Source organism: Alexandromys fortis, unplaced genomic scaffold, assembly GCF_014885135.2.
Source record: "Alexandromys fortis isolate MF-2015 unplaced genomic scaffold, M_Fortis_MF-2015_v1.1 scaffold_188, whole genome shotgun sequence".
Classification (NCBI taxonomy): domain Eukaryota; kingdom Metazoa; phylum Chordata; class Mammalia; order Rodentia; family Cricetidae; genus Alexandromys; species Alexandromys fortis.
The window spans coordinates 2423466-2429881 of NW_026068159.1; the positions used below are offsets into that span (position 1 = coordinate 2423466).

General features: G+C 44.0%; 2 pseudogenes; both read right to left on the reverse strand.

Annotated features, from left to right (window-relative positions):
- Positions 1 to 205: 205 nt before the first annotated feature.
- On the reverse strand, positions 206 to 1823 carry LOC126491738 (CREB-regulated transcription coactivator 1-like; annotated as a pseudogene).
- Positions 1775 to 4231, reverse strand: LOC126491732 (40S ribosomal protein S2-like; annotated as a pseudogene).
- Between the last annotated feature and the right edge of the window lie 2185 nt (positions 4232 to 6416).

Genomic DNA, 6416 nt, shown 5'->3' on the forward strand with positions numbered 1-6416 from the left:
AGCTGGACAGATAGATGGACAGATAGCTGGCCTGGCATCAGGGAGGTGAACAACCAGGGTAGCAGCTGGCAGGGGGTGCTGGGCAGCATCGCAAGCTCAGAACCACAAGCTTGGCCGTTGGCAAAGGAGGACGGAACATCACCATCCCCAGGTTTGGAGCGGCGCCTTCGGGGACTGACCAGCGGTGGGTGGCAAGCACGGCCACTCACAGGCGGTCCATTCTGAAGGTGTCCTCGGTGGCCGGGTCGGCAAGGACCATGTCGGGGTCATTCAACATATGAAGTCCATCCAGGGTCAGAGGGTCTATCTTCAGTTCGTCCAGTGGGAACTGATGGTCCGAGTCAAAGCCAACATCACTGACACCTGCCAGTGTGCTGCTCAGGTCCTTAGAGAGGCGGGAGGGGGGGGGAAGCTCTCATATCACCGTGAGGATGATGGGGATCCCGCCTTGGCCCGTGTAGCTGAGCTGCTGTGGGTCCTGCAGGCGGCCTCCATGGCTTCCGCTCAGACCCATCATGGCGGCCTAGACATAGTTGAGTGTGGAACCTGGGCTGTACAGGCTGCTGGGGTTGATGGCGTTCTCCAGCATGTTGAACTGCTCCAGCTGGCGGGACAGAGCATTGGCCTGCCTGGCTGTCATCTGCTTGCTCATAGTATGGGTCCCCAAACACGCTGCCCACGGTGGATGTGTGTTGCGGGGAACTTCCAGGAGAGAAGCCTTGATTGGAGACTGGAGAGGTGGGAGATTGGTTGGCGGGTGAGCCTGCAGTACTGCAGAGCCAGGGCTGAGGTGGCGTTGATCCCCATAGGTGACTGGCCCGGGTTCTCTGCTGGAGACTGGGGGAGAGTGGACGGAACAGTGACTGAGAGCGGCGGCAGCTGGAGCCCTCTTGTCAGGCTGGCACTGGGCAGCAGTGGACCACCCTGGGGGAGGAGGAGGTGGAGGCTGGGGCTGTGGGGGAGGCTGCTGAGAACCAGCCTGGGTGAAGAAGGCATAGGGCAGCTGTTGTTCCAGGGACAGGGTGTCCATGGCCACGGCCTGAGTGATGGGTGACAGCGGGGACAGGGTGGGTGACACCTGCTGGGCCTGCTGCCGCTGGCCTCTGTGCTCAGGAACAGCGGGCTGATGACTGCTGACCTGGGCTGTGGAGAAGAGCTGGGGGTGCTCACACCCTGACCAGTGCTGCTGAGGCCTAGATGTCCAAGGCTACCAGTGCTGCTAGAGCTGGTGAGAGCAGGGAACGGGGGCTCCTCGGGATCCAGCGGCGTCGGGAGTGGGGAGGGAAAATGGGTGTTGGTGAGGTCAGCCCCCTGTGTTGTGGGTAGCGGGGATCAGGGCTGCTGTGCTCTCCTGCTCTGCAGATGGGAAGATGTTGATCCCAGGAACCTCGCAGGACTTTGAGTCCCACGACTGCTTAGAAAGTGTCTTGTCCATCTCAGACCGGGTCTCCTTCATGCCTGGGAGAGTGTGTAGCAAGACACTTTTCTGCTGTGCGTTCTGGCACCTGCCTGTGAAGGACTCTACCTGGGTGGGTGCCATTGTGCTCTGGTGCAGGGCGGAGTCAGAGTTGGTCCTCCTCCAGCTGGTGTCTGCAGGAGGCAAGAGGTACATGGTGCCATAGGGGCAGCTGTTAGCCTGTCGCCCATGCTTGTCAACTGAGAGGGGCCGGCTGTGCGGGGAGCCAAGTCTACCACGCTCACGATATACTCTGTCCACAAGCCCAAGGTGTCGTGTAGTCCGACTCATGTCCAGGCCTGAGGACTGAAATGGTGTCTAGAAGGAGAAATCCATGCTGCCACTTCCAATCTGGTTCACGTTGGGCAGGGACGCGCTATAGTACTGGCCACGGCTGGGGCCCAGCTGCAGGTACTGGGACTTCTGCAGTTGAAGACCTCCTCGAAGGCCGCCGTCTCCTCCGCCTGCTTCTGGTTGTGCAGTGTGATTTTCTCGCTAAATTTCCGCGGGTTGTTCGAAGTCGCAGTCTTCTTGTCGCCTCCTCCTCCTCCTCCTCCTCCTCCTCCTCCTCCTCCCTTCATTAAGGTTTCTATTGTTACAAAGAGACACCATCACCACCACAATTCTTATAAAGAAAATAATTTAATTGGGATTGGCTTATGGTTTTAGAGATTTAGTTTATTATTGTCATGGCAGGAAGCATCACAGTATGCGGGCAGACACAGTACTGGAGAAGTTAACTAAGAGTTCTATATCTAGATCTGCAGGCAGAAGGAAGTAACTGAAAGTCAGAATTTGGCCAAGTTTGAGTTTATGAGACCTCAAAGCCTACCTGCTAATGATATACCTCCTCCAACAAAGCCATACCTCCTAACACTGCCACTATATTAGTAAAAATAAAATGCTGCAGGTCGCCAAGTGGTGGCACTAGGCCACTGCAGATGGTTTAGGGCAGTGGTGGGTGAGAGACCTTGGCAGATCAGTGGGTCCCATGAGAAGCCTTGGCAGGTGAGAGACAGAGACTGATAGGCACGCCATGCTGAATAAGGTTGGAAATTAATTTAGTGAGTTATGGAGGGAAAGAGAAAGGGAGAAGGGAGAAGGTGAAAGAGGAGAGGAGGGGGATGATTTCTTCAGGAGAGAGATGGCAGAAGAAAACTTTCCTTGGCCTGGGGAGTGGGAGGGGATTGTCTCTTAAAGGGACAGGACAGACCATTACAGCCACTCCCAATGAGCATATGGGGGCATTTTTATTTAAACCACCACATAATGATAGATAAGGGTAGTCCTTACTCCTTATCAAGGAAACTTCTTACAACAGATAGAAAATCTTACAGAAAACCACAACCAATCAAACTGCAGAGTAGTGGATCCCAGTTTCAATAGATGCATCTACAACTACCACAGTTAAGGCTCACAGACATTTGAAGAGGATGGGATGGAAAGAAAGTATGAGAAAGAGAAACAGGACATTTTCTGTAAGAAGGTGGGTTGAGAAAGCCAGGGAAGCAAGCCAGTAAGCAGGATCCCTTCATGACCTCTGCATCAGCTCCTGCCTCTGGGATCCTGTCCTGTTTGAGCTCCTGTTCTGACTTCTTTCAGTGAAGATTAGCAATGATGAAGTATAAGCCTAATAAACGCTTTCCTTCCCAAGCTCTTTGGTCATGGTGTTTTGTCATAGCAATAGAAGCCCTAACTAGGACATCCCTGAATAGTATTCCATTGTGGATATGTATCACATTTTCATTATCCATTCATCTGCTAAAAAACATTTAGGCTGTTTACATTTCCTTGCTCTTTTCAAGAAGGCTGGGCAAATAACTGAGGAGTGGGAATTCAAATGCTTCAGCCACAAGCCAAGGATACATCTGGGTTATATGGCAGATTTATTTTCAGTTTTATAAAACTTGTTTACTTACTTTTTATATAAAGACCCCCATTTGGTGATCACAGCCAAAGCCTGTATTCTATGAACAAAATTTCTAGTGGGTATTTCACAAGAGGGACAGTAAATTCCTGAGGAGACTTAATGAACACAGTTTCTTTTCAGAGGCTGGGTTTCAGATCTTAGGGCAGGTCTTAGAGATGGTATCAAAGTTGGCCTTGGCAAGTTGTTCAGGATGACAGTGCAGTTCTTAGCTGATGTGTAACAATCATCAATGCTGTACATCATCAGTAACTTCTTGGGCACAGGAACAGAGAATATGCTAGTGCCTCTGGGAACAGAGTTGAGATGCACCACCAACACAGAGCCATTGTGGCTTGTTACTTTGTATTGAGCAGTGTGGGACTTGTTAATCTTGCTTCTCCAATAGCCTCTCAGCGTGGGGACATTGAGAAGCATGGCCAAGATGACAGCCCTTGGGATTACACCATGACCAACATGACCATTGTAGTCCCCCATAGTGATAAAAGCCTTGAACCTGATCTTCTGGTTAGCTTGAGTCTGCTTCTGCATTGGCAGGTTCTCCTAACCTTTAGGCATGCACCTGGAAAAACATCAATAATCTCAGATTCCTTAATGTGCAGGGCTAACATGTAAATCTCCTCCAGGGACTTGATCTTTATGCCCTTAACCAGATGGCCCAGCTTGTTGACAGGGATATACTCCTTGTCTTCAGCTTTACCTCCCTGAGTCCATTGTCCTCAATCATGGCCACAGCCTTGACCAGGACCGGGGACCAAAAGACCTCTTCTAAATCCAATGCAGAAGCACCCACTTCCTTCTAACCCTGAGTCTTTGGGCACTCCCACTGCACCAGTATCATCTGCCATTTGGTATTTTCCCAAAGAAGAAATTACTTTCAATTTTTAAATATTTGCCTTATGATTTCCAGATAAAGTATAAAAAGATACATGATGAGTGCAATACTAGGTGGAAGAGCATTATGAATGATGTTTTGTCGTTGGGAACAAGGATCCATGTCTTCTAAGGTATCAGTAATCCCTTACGTTATTCTTGTCCAAAGAACTATTTAAAAAGTTTCTATTTCTTGTAAATAAGGCAATGTTGAGAGTATCTTTGCTCAAGGCTATGGCCACGGTTGAGGACAGGTGACTCAGGGAAGTAAAGGAGCTTCTCTCTTTCTTCAAAACCTCACCAACATTTGTCATTGGTTGTTTTGGATCTTAGCTCTTCTGATTGGGTGAGACAAAATCTTAAAGTTCTTTTAACTTTTATTTCTCTAATTACTAGGGATAATTAAAACTTTTTGGATGTTTTTCACAACAATTTCTTTTTCTTCTATTGAGAAATCTCTATTTAGATCCCTATCCCATTTTAATTGAGTCATTTGTTTTCTTGATTCTTTGTTGTATTGAGTTCCTTGCAAATTCTGGATATAAGATGATCTAATACCTATGTTCTTTAACAATTCCCTAAAGTAAAATGAGGAGTGATACTACCAAGATCATTGTACAAAATTAGTATTATATTAATTAACAATCAGAATAATAAAAAATATGAACAGTTTCCTAATACATGCAGATGAAAACATCTTCAGTAAAATACTTGCAAACTGAGTCAAGGGAGCACTGAAAACATATACCACAAACAAAATGATTTCAACTTAGAGAAGCAAGGATGTTTCCAAATACATAATTCCATAAATGTAAAATAACACAGAAATAGAACCAAGAAGATAGCCAGATTATCGTCTCAGTTATATAGTTTGAAAAAGTTTACATCTTTCCATGGTAAAGACATGAATAAATAAGAATAGATGGATAGTGTTTCAGTTTATCAAAGGCTTTATGTCCAAAAACCTATTGTCAGTAGTATACTAAATAGTGAAAGACTGAAAACTTTAAGTCAGTGGCCACCGGATACATCTTGCTCTGTAAAGTTCTTGACCTCTTAGCTAGTTTAATAAAGAAAGAAAAAGAAATAAAGTAGACAAAAATACAAATTATCTGCATTTGAAAGTGACACAACTTTTGTGTTTTAGTTGTTATGCTTTATTTTACTCCTTAATTCTTGCCTTTATCTTGTCATTCTTTTTTGTCTACTTGATTTTATTTTGTTTCTCTTCATCTTTTCTTTCTTTTCTACATTCTTCTTTTCTCTTTCTTCTCCTATTTATCCTTCTTAGCCATTTTACTTTTATTGATTTTTTATTTGTCTTGGGGTAAAATTTCATATATTACATTCTGTCTTCTAATGCAGTATAGACCAGATGGATTTTGAAATCTTATCCCTGCTGTATCAATCTTCCAAGAGATAGGATTATAGGCATGAATCACAGTTCTCAGCTGTATTTATATACAAAGATTTCATATCATCCCAGGAAGAATGGTTATCAGTAAAAAAAAAAAAAAGAAAAGAAAATGCTATTAAAATGTAGACTAAAAAAATTTCAACATTATTGGTAGAAATTTAAATTAGTGCAGTTACTATGTAAATTATTGTGGAGGTTCCTCCTAAAACCAAATAATAACCCTGCAAGATCTAAATATAGTATTTCTAGGTAGATATATGAAAAGGAACCAAAGTCAGCACATAATTGTGATATATAGCATACCTATGTTAATTTTGGCACTAGTTACAATAGTGCAATAAACAAGTTATGCAGTTAACCCAGGTTCCCATCATCATATGAGCAGATAAAGAAATTTTAGTGGTTATTATATATAAAATCAAAAATGATTAAATTACATAATTTACACAGAAATGGATACATTTTGACATTACTGTGTTTACTGAAATGAGTTAAACTCAGAAAAACAGCTGCATCATTTTTCTCACAAATGTGGAGCTAAAAAATTAGACATGAATGTTGAAGAGAAACAATGTTGGAAAAGAAAAGGGGTCTAGAGAAAGTGATATTATATATATATATATGCATTAAATATCATAATAAAATCTCATTTTGTATAAAAATTAACACTGATAAAATAACTACTATAAAACATGAAAAGAATTCCAAATTAGCACTGTACTAAAGAAATTTATGATATGTAC